This window comes from Heterodontus francisci, chromosome 9, assembly GCF_036365525.1.
Source record: "Heterodontus francisci isolate sHetFra1 chromosome 9, sHetFra1.hap1, whole genome shotgun sequence".
Lineage (NCBI taxonomy): Eukaryota > Metazoa > Chordata > Chondrichthyes > Heterodontiformes > Heterodontidae > Heterodontus > Heterodontus francisci.
Window position 1 is genome coordinate 107,618,116 of NC_090379.1, and position 13,920 is coordinate 107,632,035.

Genomic DNA, 13,920 nt, shown 5'->3' on the forward strand with positions numbered 1-13,920 from the left:
CTGTAAATAGTCTGTGAGTGTCATCAGAGGAAGTGATGTAACAGAACTTGTACAGAACCTCGTGTAGAGGGAAACAGGAAGCTATAAATATCAGATGAATGTAAATAAACTCCCTGTTCCTGTAACCGTCAATCTCTCAGATATTCTGTTATAAGACTTACTTATCGCATGATGGCAACGGTAAACTGAAGAAGAACAAGAAAAATCACTGCCCTTATTGGAGAACCTCGAGAAAGTAGCTGGACAGAACCAAGCAGAGGTGTGGCTGAAATGGGTCTGAAGATTTACTAGGTACCATAATGCATCAGGTCTCGTGCAAAAGCTAGATAAGGAGCAGGTCAGGACATCATTATATGCCATGGGGGAGTGTGCGGTTGACATCCTCATAACACAGGAATAGACAAAGAGCTACATATGGGGAGGTTATTAAGGCTCTGGAGTCTTACTTTAACATAAGAAAAAACGTGGTCGTCGAGTGCGCCAAGTTTAATAACCAGTCTCAGCAGAGAGGAGAAAGTATTGATTCTTTTATCAATGACTTATATAAGCTCATTGAAGATTGTGAATACAGCAGTTTGAGGGAAGAGTTAATTAGAGATAGGATCGTGGTCAGAGTGGCAGACGACGCTCTCATGGATCATCTGCAGTCGAGAGATGATCTTACATTAACCAAGGCGATTCAGATAAACAAGCAAGCAGAGATTATAAAATGTTACCGTGTTGTCGTTCAAGGGGACAGGCAGAGTCCTATCTCGAAAGTAGCAAACTCCATTGAATACTTAAAGAAAGCGAAGGAAAGAAATGGCGGTCAAAGACAGGAAAGACGGGAAGAGCATCTCGAGGCAGCAGTGTCTCACTGCAGTCGGTATGGCCGAGTGAGGCACTGGCTGGAAAATTGCCCAGCCTGAGAGGCGGAGTGTTTCTTGTAAAAAGAGGGTGCACTTCCAATTGGTATGCCGCAGCAAGAAACTAGGGCTGCAAAATATAAAAAGCAAACCCAAAGAAAATAAGAAAATTAACAAAGTACAAGATGCACAATGAGTCGAATTACCTTTTGCAGGAGAAATCCACGGAGCAAGTGAAGATTCCTGGATGGCAGAGATTCTTGTAGGAGGCTATGACAAGATTCAAACTAGACACTGGAGCAGCAGTTTCAGAACTGGCAGACACTGAATCATAGCTGAAGCAAGTAAGCATCGGACCCATAGGCAAAAAACTATAGTGACCTGGAGGCATCAAACTGAAGCTAATAGGAGAGTTGAAAATGATTCCGAGTTACTGGGGAAAAGATATTCCTGAGATATTATATATTATCTAGAATCAGAATTTCTCATTATTAAGCAGAAAAGCTTATAGATTTACAATTAATGTGCAGAATTGAAGAGCGGAAAGGCTGAGGAACAGCCAAGGAATTTTAGGGCTAAATTCCCTAAATTATTCAAAGGATTGGGAACACTAAAAGCAGCCTGCCACATGACATTAAGAAAATATATAGAAGCATTGTGTTTGTTGTGACGCACACAAGAAGTGCAATGATACAAATTATGGTCTAAATCTGAAGAGTTATAAAAACTGAACTTGTCTTTTTAAAAGTGGACAGTTGTTTTAAAAAGTGAACAATGCTCCAAAATGGTCACTAAAGAAAAAGAGACTGGCCTTCGTATATTCAAACTGTCTGACAGGGATAAAGGAAAGTCTTCAAAGTTGAGAGGTGTTGAGTGTACCCATCCTACACCCATCCAAAAATATTCCAGAATTGAATGCCTTCCTCTGAAACAAAGAGGATGTGAAATAGCCACGTCCAGGGCCATTGTGCGATCACCATGTGGAAAACTCCAAAGGGTCTTCCACCAGGAGGTGAGAAGTAACAAGGCTTTACCTTTAAAAAGTAGCCTAGAGAGGGACACTCCAGCGAAAGAAGAAAAGCAGCATCCTGAAGCTTGCTTCCAGTAAATTAGAAGCACATGCTCTGCTGTAGAATCCCACATCTACACTAGACAGCAGTGAACTAGAAGTGATCCACCATCTTTGTCTGAACTTACAACCAAGAGAAAAATGTACACTCCTCTCAGGCCTGCAACCCATGAGCACTTCCAAGACAATTCAACAGGTTACTGTGACCTCCCCGCCATACTAAATATCACTCTTGTGTGTGTGTGTGTGTGTGTGTGTGTGTGTGTGTGTGTGTCTGTATCTGTATGAGTGAATGCATGTGTGGATGCGGTTGTGACAATTTTGGGATAAAGCGTATTGATCAATAAACAATTGATGTTCTGATTTTAAACCTACAAGAAAACATGTCACTGTCTGTTTATTTGAAAAATATAATACCAAAGGGTTAAATCCTAATAACAAAACACACTTGCTGCAGTCAGGTGCAGTTGAACAATGGGAACCACCCACGTCACACCACATATCCGTAACAAATTGGGGGCTCAAAGCCAGGATCTGAGCCACCATACAAACGAGAAAGTTGAAAAATGGGAGGAAAATTACCTCTAAAATTGTGGAAAAATAAACAAACAGGTTTTCTTTTATTCTGTTTTTTTTCTACTGTGCTGGAGACAAAAGAGATGGCCATATTTAATGCTAAGGAGTTTGTAGAGCAGGGAGAGATATCCCATGATAAATGAAACAAATTAAGCATTGAAGATTTAAAAAGCTTAGCTACAGAGGTGGGAATCACTTTCAGACAAAAAGCAAAGAAACCAGAACTGGTTAAATGTCTAGGTAACCATTTTACACTTATCCCTGAACCAGAAGAAGACAGCATGGAATCAGAGTGTGAAAAAATAATTCTAGCTAGAATGCAGTTGCAGATGAAAAGGGAGGAGATGCAGTTTCAAAAGGAAAAAGAAAAAAGAGAAATGCAGTTTCAGAAGGAGAGAGAGGCAAGAGAGATGCAAAGAGAGGAAGCAGCCACGAAGTTCGAGCTAGAAAGGCTACAAGCACAAGGTGAGCATGCTGCTAGCCGCTCAAACCGTATCCCCAATTCCGGGATGTGCTGAGACACTCAGGACTAGTGCCAAAATTTAATGAGGAGGAGATTGAGTCATATTTTATCTCGTGAGAAAATAGCTACCAGGTTTAAATAGCCAAAAAATTCTTAACAAGAATCTGACAAGGTGAGTTTGTGGGTAGGGCTCGTGAAGCTTTTTCCCTGTTATCAGAAGAAAATTACTATGATTATGAACAATCTAAACCTGCAATTCTAAATGCATATGAGCTGGTATCGGAAGCAGAGAGACAGAAATTCAGACATACCCGGAAAAGACCCACACAGACTTGTATTGAGTTTGGAGGAATTAAACATATGGCTTTTGATCTCTGGATACAAGCCCTCAAGCTAGAACCCTCATATGAAAATTTGAGAGAAGTGATGTTGCTGGAAGAGTTTAAAAATAGCATCCCAAGTAATATAAGAACACACCTTAAAGAACGAAAAGTCACAAGAGTAAGAAAAGCTGCAAAAATGGCCGATGATTATGAAATAATAGTCAAATCCTAACTCAGTATATCTTTGGGTTTAGTAACTCTTACAAGCTATGGAGAGATAGCAGGGATGCAGATGAAGCAGAAATGGGCTCGAGAGAAAAGAAGAGTAGGGGAGGAAAACCAGATCAGTCTCCAACTTTTCGAAGAAGGAACCCAGGTGATGAACCAGTAGGAGTCTGCCCGACATGTTTTCAGTGTGGCAAATCCGGACATGTCCAGGCAAATTGTTGGTATGTCAAAAAAACAACAGGAAGTGCTGCAGTCAAGCCCATGTCTGTGGCTTTGAAAGTGGTAAGCCTGTGTTCCAATATAACTCAAGAGCAGAGCACATACCAGAACGTTTTATACAAAGGAAAAATGACTCCTTTTGTGTTCCGGACACCAGGCGAGGCGATAACCATACTCAGGGCTACCTGTTGTTTTCAAACCCTACTGGCAGCCAAATTGACAGAAATGCCACTGGAAAGCAGAACAACTTTTTTTTATTTATTCACTCGAGGGATGTGGGCATCATTGGCTAGGCCAGCATTTATTCGCCATCCCTAATTGCCCTTGAGAAGATGGTGCTGAGCTGCCTTCTTGAACCCCTGCAGTCCATCTGGTATAGGTAAACCCACAGTGCTGTTCAGAACGGAGTTCCAAGATTTTGATCCAGCAACAGGAAAGAACGGTGATATAGTCCCAAGTCAAATCGCTCTGTGGCTTGGAGGGGAACTTGCAGGTAGTGGTGTTCCCCATGCATTTGCTGCCCTTGTCCTTCTAGGTGGTAGAGGTTGCGGGTTTGGAGGATGCTGTCGAAAGAAGCTTGAAAGAGTTGCTGCAGTGCATCTTGTAGACGGTACACACTACTGCCACTGTACATCAGTGGTGAAGGGAGTGAATGTTGAAGGTGATGGATGGGGAGCCAATCAAGTGTGCTGCTTTGTCCTGGATGGTGTCGAGCTTCTTGAGTGTTGTTGGAGCTGCACCCATCCAGGCAAGCGGAGAGTATTCCATCACACTCCTGATTTGTGCCTTGTAGATGATGGACAGGCATTGCTCTTGTAGCCATAGCATTTATGTGGCTGGTCCAGTTTAGTTTGTGGTCAATGGTAACCCCCAGGATGTTCATGGGAGAATTCAGTGATGGAAAATATCATGGTATTAGTAAAAGGGAATACTGGCAAGTGCTTGAAGGTTCCCTTGGTTAAACAGAGTAAGTTGGTCACCAAGATAGTGACAGTCGAGATCATTCCAAGCTTACCCATGCAGGGGATAGACCTATTGCTGGGCAATGACTTGGCAGGAAGCACAGTATTGTACCCAAAAGGTCCAAAACAGTCCACAGAGACTGGAGACTGAGGGGAACAAACCAAACTCTGTACAGCTGCAGAGAGCTGTGGAAGTCCCAAAAATCCCACAGGGGGCAATAGAGCCAGAAGAATTTAAAAGGGCCAGATAGAACCAAAAAGATTTAAAAAATGAACTTTTATTTTAGAAATTGAACAATGCTCCAAAATGGCCACCAAAGAAAAGAATATTTTTCTTTGTATATTCAAACTGTCAAGCAGGGACAAAGGAAAATCTTCAAAGCTGAGAGGTGTTGAGTGTACCCATGCTACACCCATCCTAAAACATTCCAGAATTGGTCTTCTTTTGAAACAAAGAAGGTGTGAAATAACCACGTCCTGGGCTATTGTGCGATCACTATGGGTAAAAGACCAAAGCGTCTCCTACTGGGAGGTGAGAAATAACACAGCTTTACCTTAAGAAAGCAGCCTAGAGAGAGACACTCCAGTGAAAGAAAGAAAAAGGAGAAAAGTGGCATTCAGAAACTTGCTTCCAGCAAATCAGAAGGTATGTGCCCTGCTACAGATTCCAACATCTACACTATACAGCAGTGAACTAGAAGTTATCCACCGATTTCAACTGAACTTTCAACCGAGACACAAATCTGCAACCACCTCAGGCCTCCAAACCACGAGAACTCAATTTCCAAGAGAATTCAACAGGTTACTGTGATCTCCCCCCAGCCCCCCACCCCCCGCAACTAAAAGTCACTTTCCTTTATCCCTGAGCCTGAGGATTGGGAGCATTTTAGAATTCAGCAAAGGAGGACCAAGCAACTGATAAAGAAAGAGAAAATAGAATATGAAAGTAAACTACTGAGAAACATAAAAACGGACTGTAAAAGCTTCTATATGTATGTAAAAAGGAAAAGATTAACAAAGACAAATGTGGTCCATTATAGGCAGAGACAGGGGAATTTATGATGGGGAATAAGGAAATGGCAGAGAAACTAAACATATACTTTGTGTCTGTCTTCATGGAGGAAGATACAAAATTCCTCCCAGAAATACTAAAGAACCAAAGGGCTAGCGAGATTGAGGAACTGCAAGAAATTAGTATTAGTGAAACAGTAGTACTGGAGAAATTAATGGGACTGAAAATTGCTAATTTCCCTGGACCTGTTGATCTACTAGAGTGTTGAAAGAGGTGTCTGTAGAGATAGTGGATGTGTTGGTGATTATCTTCCAAAATTCTATAGCTTCTGGAACTGTTCCTGAAGATTAGAAGGTAGCAAATATAAGCCCAATATTTCCAAAAGCAGGGAGAGAGAAAATGGGAACTACAGACCTGTTAGCCTGACATCAGTCGTAGGGAAAATGCTAGAATCTATTATAAAGGATGTGATAACTGGATACTTAAAAAAAAAATGGTATGATTGGGCAGAGTCAACATGAAGTTATGAAAGAGAAATCATGTTGAACAAACCTGTTGCAGTTTTTTGAGGTTTTAACTAACAGATTGGATAAGGGGGAACCAGTATATGTGGTGTATTTGGATTTTCAAAAGGCTTTTGATAAGTTTCCACATAGGAGCTTATTAAACAAAATTAGGACACATGGGATTGGAGGGAATCTACTGGCATGGATTGAGAATTGGTTAATGGACAGAAAACAGAGAGTAGGAATAAATGGGTCATTTTCAGTTTGGCAGGCTGTGACTAGTGGGGTCCCGCAAGTATCAGTGCTTGGGGCCCAGTTATTCACAATCTATATCAATAATTTGGATGTGGGAACCAAATGTAGTATTTCCAAGTTTGCTGATGACATAAAACTAGGTGGGAATATGAGTTGTGAGGAGGAAGCAAAGAGGCTTCAAGGGGATTTAGACAGGCTAAGTGAGTGGGCACGAACATGGCAGATGGAATATAGAGTAGAAAAATGTGAAATTATCCACTTTGGTAGGAAGAACAGAAATGCAGAGTATTTCTTAAATAGTGAGAGGTTGGGGTGTTGATGTCCAAAGAGGTCTGGGTGTCCTTGTTCCTAAGTCACTGAAAGCTAACATGCAGGTGCAGCAAGCAATTAGGAAGGCAAATGGTTTTATGGCCTTTATTGCAAGAGGATTTGTGTACAGGATTAAAGAAGTCTTGCTGCAAATGTATAGAGCCTTGGTGAGACCACACCTGGAATATTGTGTACAGTTTTGGTCTCCTTACCTAAGGAAAGATATACTTGCCATTGGGGGAGTGCAACGAATGTTCACCAGACAGATCCCTAGGATGGCTGGATTGTCCTATGAGGCGAGATTGAGGAGACTGGGTGTGTGTTCTCTAAAGTTTAGAAGAATGAGAGGTGATCTCATTGAAGCATATAAAATACTTATAGGGCCTGACAAGATTGATACAGGAAGGATGTTTCCCCTGGCTGGGGGTCTAGAACCAGGGGACACGGTCTCAGAATAAGATGAGGAGGAATGTCTTCACTCAGTGAATTTGTGGAATTCTCTACTCCACAGGGCTGTGGATGCTCAGTCATTGAGTATGTTCAAGCGAGAGATTGATAGATTTCTAGATATTAAAGATATCAACCGATATGGGGATAGTGTGGGAAAGTGACGTTGAGGTAAAAGATCCGCCATGATCTAGTTGAATGGCGGAGCAGGCTTGAGGGGCCAAATGGCATACTCCTGCTCCTGTTTCCTATGTTTTATGATCCTAAGGCTGTAGAGCGGGAAATACATCCAATGGCATAGGTGGATGAGAGTCTGGCAAAGCTAGGGGAAAGCACGATTTTCAATCACTTAGATGCCTACAGTGGATTTTGGCAAGTACCTTTGGATGAAGAATCTAAACTATTGGCAATTTTTATAACACCATTTGGAAGATTCCATTTTAACAGATTATCTTTTGGAATTAAATCAGCATTGAAAATTTTCCAAAGAACAATGTCCAGAATCCTGGAGAGATTAGAAGTGATCATCCGTCACATGGATAACATGTTGATCCATGGTGCACGTCAGCAGGAACATGATGCGAGAGTGCGAACAGTGTTGCAGAGATTGCAGGAAGCTTGTCTAACACTGAAATGAGAAGTATGTCTTTTCATACATCCATACGAACATACAAATTAGGAGCAGGAGTAGGCCACTCGGCCCCTCGAGCCTGCTCCGCCATTCAATAAATTCATGGCTGAACTGATTACTCCACATTTCCACCCACCCCCGATAACCTTTCACCCCCTTGCTTATCAAGAATCTATCTACCTCTGCCTTAAAAATATTCAAAAACTCTGCTTTCACCGTCTTTTGAGGAAGAGAATTCCAAAGACTCACGCCCCTCTGAGAGAAAAAATTTCTCTTCATTTCTGTCTTCAATGGGCGACACCTTTATTTTTAAACGGTGACCCCTAGTTCTAGATTCTCCCACAAGGGAAACATCCTTTCCACATCCACCCTGTCAAGACCCCTCAGGATCTTATATGTTTCAATCAAGTCACCTCTTACTCTTCTAAATTCCAGTGGATACAAGCCTAGCCTGTCCAATCTTTCCTCGTAAGACAGCCCGCCTATTCCAGGTATTATTCACAACAAATGGTGAGATTTCTAGGTCATGTTATTGATGGATCGCCATTAGAGCAAACCCTCAAAAGACGAAAGTCATAAGCTTAAGAACATCACAGAATTGCAAAGGTTCATGGGCATGGTCAATCAGGTGGGAAAGTTTTTGCCAAATCTGGCTATGATAAACAAACCACTGTGACAGTTATTAAAGAATTTCAAGGTCTGGTGTTGGAGCTCCAAAATCTTTTGAAAAAATCAAGCAGAAACTTCTTTCTTCAGAATATTAGCATATTATGACCCAAAGTTACCAACCATTATAGCAGCGGATGCATCAGCAACACAGCTGGGTGCAGTCTTGTTTCAGGTACAAAGCAATGTGAGTCGCAGGCCTGTTATTTTGCACCTTGATCTTTAGCAAAAAGAGAACAATGTTACACAGTCATAGAAAAGGAAGCATTGGCAGCACTTGGACATGTGAGAAATTCTCTGACTATGTGCTAGGTCTTCAATTTACGAGTGAAAGAGATCACAAACAGTTAGTTACTCTGCTGAATACAAAAGAACTAACCAAGTTACCTTCTAGGATGCAGAGATTTCGATTAAGATTGATGGGATTTGACGCTAAAACTGAATATGTTCCTGGGAAACATCAATTAACAATGGATGCATTATCACGCATTACATCAGCAGGTCCTGAAGAAGGTGACATTCTATTTTTTGAGGAAGTAGAAGTGTTTGCTCTAACAACTACAGAGTACTTACCTGCTACAAATCAGAAGTTGAGTGAAATCAGGAAGGCTCAAAAAGATGAAGTATGTGCAACAATTAGAGAATATTGTTTGTATGGACGGCCAGCATACATGCCCTTCAACCCAGTGTTAAGGCAATATTATGAGCATTGAGGTCATTTGAGTATTGTCAATGATTTGTTGATATTTGATGAGAGATTAGTTAGCCTCAGGATACTAAGATTAGAGATCTTGGAAAGATTACAGCAAGGACATTTCGGAATAACAAAGTGCAGAGCCAGGGCAAGACAGTCAGTTTGGTGGCCTGGTATATCAAAAGAAATTGAAGAGATAATATCGAGGTGTATCATGTGTGCTGTCAATTGTCATGAGACAAAGGAGCCACTAATGTCACTGTCTTTGCATTCTAGACCATGGGAACGTATAGGTATGAATCTTTTCGAGCATAAGATATTCTTAATCATTGTTGATTACTATTCGAAGTAGATCGATGTGAAGCAGCAACAAAAGTCAGTGCTCAGAAGCTGTAATCACATCCTTGAGGGAAATCTTTGCTACACATGGGATCCCAGACATGGTGATAACTGACAATGGACCAAAATTTGTGAACGAATGCTTGTAGGAGGTCACAGAAGATTATGGCTTTACTCAAATCACTAGTTCGCTGAGATATGCTCAGGAAAATGGTGACGCAGAGAGAGGTGTAAGGACTGTGAAATCTTTACTAAAAAATAATGACAATTTTGCGTTAGCACTGCTAAGTTATCGAGCAACACCACTTCAGAATAGTTTAGCCCCATGTGAATTGTTGATGGGACAAAGATTAAGAACGCAACGTCCTATACATCCAAGAACACTTCAACCTCTAGTGAGTGCAGAAGACTTGGAAAAAGTGAGGGAGAGAGAGGATAGAGGAAGATCTATTCAATCCAAAAATTATGATAGATGTCACAGAACCAAAATTGAACAGACATACAACCTGGAAAATCAGAGAAGGTATGGAGAAATGATAGAACAATCACTATATCCATGATCACACATTGTCCAAACTGATCAAGGGATGATAAGAAGAACCAGAAGATCATTGGTGGTGATACAAAGAAGCAGTAGATCCAAGAGGAACAATCATCTCAAGAAGTTGATGAACCCACAGAGCCGCAATCAGTCATCAACCAGAGGACAACAAGAATGAAGAACTTGAGTCATAAAATAGTTCTACTGAAGTACAAAAGAATGAGAAGGAAGAACTAAAAGACTTGAAACCCCCAGACATTTTCTAAAGAGAGAAGAACTCGTTATGGCAGATTTGTAAAAACACCACAGTGGCTGACATTCTGTAAAGTGAAGTCAGAGTTTTCGGGGGAGATGGAGTATAATATGATATAGGGTTGTTACTGGGAAGAATATGTAAATAATCTGAGTGTCATCACAGGAAGCGATGTAACAGAACTTGTACAGAACCTCGTGTAGAGTGAAACTGGAAGCCATAGGTATCAGATGCATGTGAATAAACTCCTGTTCCTGTCACTGTCAATCTCTCAGATATTCTGTTATAAGACTTACTGACATCAGACTATTACAGTATCAAGCGTTTTGAGTGTTATTGGAGCTGCACCCATCCAAGCAGTGGAGAGTTTTCCATCACACTCCTGACTTGTACCTTATAGATGGTGGACAGTCTTTGGAGGATCAGGAGGTGAGCCACATACCTCAGGATACCAATCTCTGGCCTGCTGTACTACCTACTGCATTTATGTGGTTTTTCCAGTTGGTGGCCCCCAAAATGTTGATCATGGGGGACTTGATGATGGTAATACGAATGTCAAAGGAGGTGGTTATTCTCTCTCTCGTTGGAGATGATCCTTCAGTGACTTACATTCCGGGAGAGGAGCGGACCTGCGCAAAGAACACGGAACGAGGAGCGGATAAATACAGCCCCGGGATAGTGGCCTAGATCACTTCCCATCCGGGGGAGCAGCAGAGAGGAGCGGACCTGCAGGAAGAACACAGAGCGAGGAGCGGATAAATAGAGCCTGAGGATCACGGCCTAGATCACTTACCGTCCGGGAGAGAAGCAGACCTGCGGGAAGAACACGGAGTGAGGAGTGGATAAATACAGCCCGAGGATCGTGGCTGAGATCACTTACCTTCCGGGAGAGCAGTGGAGAGGAGTCTGGCTACCCGCATTACGGAGCTGGAGCTCTGGGTGGATTCAGTGTGGAGTATGAGATCGTCGTGGATAGCACGTTTAGTGAGGTGGTCACACCGCAGGCAAATGCTGCAAAGGCAGAAAGGGAATGGGTGAGTAGAGGAAGGCAGGTAGTGCAGGAGTCCCCTGTGGCCATCCCCCTCTCTAACAGATATACCGCTTTGGATATTGTTGGGGGAGATGGGTCAGGGGAAAGCAGCAAAAGCCAAGTTCGTGACACCATGGGTGGCTCTGCTGCACAGGAGGGGAGGAAGAAGAGAGGCAGGGCTATAGTGACAGGGGATTCAATCGTAAGGGGAATAGGCAGGCTTTTCTGCGGACGCAAAAGAGACTCTAGGATGGTATGTTGCCTCCCTGGTGCTAGGGTCAAGGATGTCTCTGAGCAGTTGCAGGACATTCTGAGGGGGGAGGGCGAGTAGCCTACAGCTGTACCACCCTACAGATGGTACATATTGGTACCAACGACACAGGTTAAAAAAGGGATGAGGTCCTACAAGCTGAATATAGGGAGTTAGGACGTAAATTAAAAAGTAGGACTTCAAAGGGAGTAATGCCAGGATTACTACCAGTGCCACGTGCTAGTGAGAGCAGAAATAGCAGAATATATCAGATGAATACGTGGCTGGAGAAATGGTGTAGGGGGGATTCAGATTCCTGGGACATTGGGACCGGTTCTGGGAAAGTTGGGATCAGTACAAGCTGGACAGGTTGCATCTGGGCAGGACCGGGACCAATTTCCTCGGGGGGGAGGGGGGGGTGTTTGCTAGTGCTGTCGGGGAGGGTTTAAACTAGAATGGCAGGGGGATGGGAATCTGAGCAGGGAGACAGAGGAGGGGGAAACAAGGATAGAAATGAAAGACAGAAAGGTAAGAAGCAAAAGTGGAAGGCAGAGAAAACAAGGGCGAGAAACAAATGGGGCCATAGTGCAAAATAAAGCTAAGATGACAAACAATATTAAAAAGACAAGTCTAAAGGTATTGTGAATTAATGCGCGGAGCATTCACAATAAGGTAGATGTATTCACAGCGAAAATAGATATAAACGGTTATGATATTGTTGCCAGTATGGAGACATGGCTACAGGGTGGCCAAGGATGGGAACTGAACATCCAGGGGTATTCAATATTTAGGAAGAACAGGCAAAAAGGGAAAGGAGGTGGGGTTGCGTTGTTAATAAAGGAGGAAATCAATGCAATAGTGAGGAAGGATATTGGCTCGGAAAATCATGATATGGAATCTGTATGGGTGGAGCTAAGAAACACCAAGGGGCAGAAAACGTTGGTGAGGGTTGTCTATAGGCCCACAAACAGTAGTGGAGAAATAAGGGATGGCATTAAACAGGAAATTAGAGACACATGCAATAAGGTTACAACTGTAATCATGGATGATTTTAATCTACATATAGATTGGTCAAACCAAATTAGCAATAATACTTTGGAGGAGGATTTCTTGGAGTGTGTACGTGACAGTTTTTTTAGATGGGCTATCCTAGACTGGGTATTGTGCAATGAGAAAAGATTAATTAAGTCTTGTTGTGCGGGGTCCCTTGGGGAGGAGCAACCATAGCATGATAGAATTCTTCATTAAGATGGAGAGTGAAGTAGTTGAATCCGAAACTAGGGTGCTGAATCTAAATAAAGGAAACTACAAAGGTATGAGGCACGAGTTGGCTATGGTAGTTTGGGGAACTTTACTAAAAAGGTTGATGGTGGAGAGGCGATGGATAATATTTAAAGAACGTGTGCATGAATTACAACAATTATTCATTCCTGTCTGGCGCAAAAATAAAACCAGAAAGGTAGCTCAACTGTGGCTTACAAAAGAAATTAGGGATAGTATTAGATGGAAAGAGGAGTCATATAAAATTGACAGAAAAAACAGCAAGTCTGAGGAATGGGAGCAGTTTAGAATTTAGCAAAGGAGGACAAAGAGGTTGATTAAGTGGGGGAAAATAGAGTATGAGAGTAAATTTGCGGGGAACATAAAAACTGACTGTAAAAACTTCTATAAATATGTGAAGAGAAAAAGATATAGGTCCCTTACAGTCAGAAACGGGGGAAATTATAATGGAGAACAAAGAAATGGCAGAACAATTAAACACATGCTTTGGTTCTGTCTCCACAAAGGAGGACACAAATAACCTCCCAGAAATGTTAGGGAACCAAGGGTCTAGTGAGAGGGAGGAACTGAAGGAAATCAGTATTAGTAAAAAAAAAATAGTGTTAGGGAAATTAATGGGGTTAATGGCTGACAAATCCCCAGGGCCTGATCATCTACATACCAGAGTACTAAAGGAAGTGGCCCTGGAAATAATGGATGCATTGGTGGTTATCTTCCAAAATTCTATGGACTCTGGAGCAGTTCCTACAGATTGGAGGGTGTCAAATGTAACCCCACTATTAAAAAAAGTAGGGAGAGAAAAAACAGGGAATTACAGACCAGTTAGCCTTACATCAATAGTGGGGAAAATGCTAGAGTCCATTACAAAGGATGTGATAGCAGAACGCCTGGAAGGCATAAACAGGATTGGACAAAGTCAGCATGGGTTTACAAAAGGGAAACCATGCTTAACAAATCTAGAAGAGTTTTTTGAGGATATAACTAGTCGAATAGATAAGGGAGAACCAGTGGATGTGGTGTA

The 13,920-nt window shown here is 42.1% G+C and overlaps 1 protein-coding gene across 3 annotated transcripts in view; it reads left to right on the forward strand.

The window, feature by feature from the left end:
• Positions 1–13,920, forward strand: part of ccdc135 (coiled-coil domain containing 135) — a 140,301-nt gene that overhangs the window by 70,305 nt on the left and 56,076 nt on the right. The gene's annotated exons all lie outside the window — the stretch shown is intronic.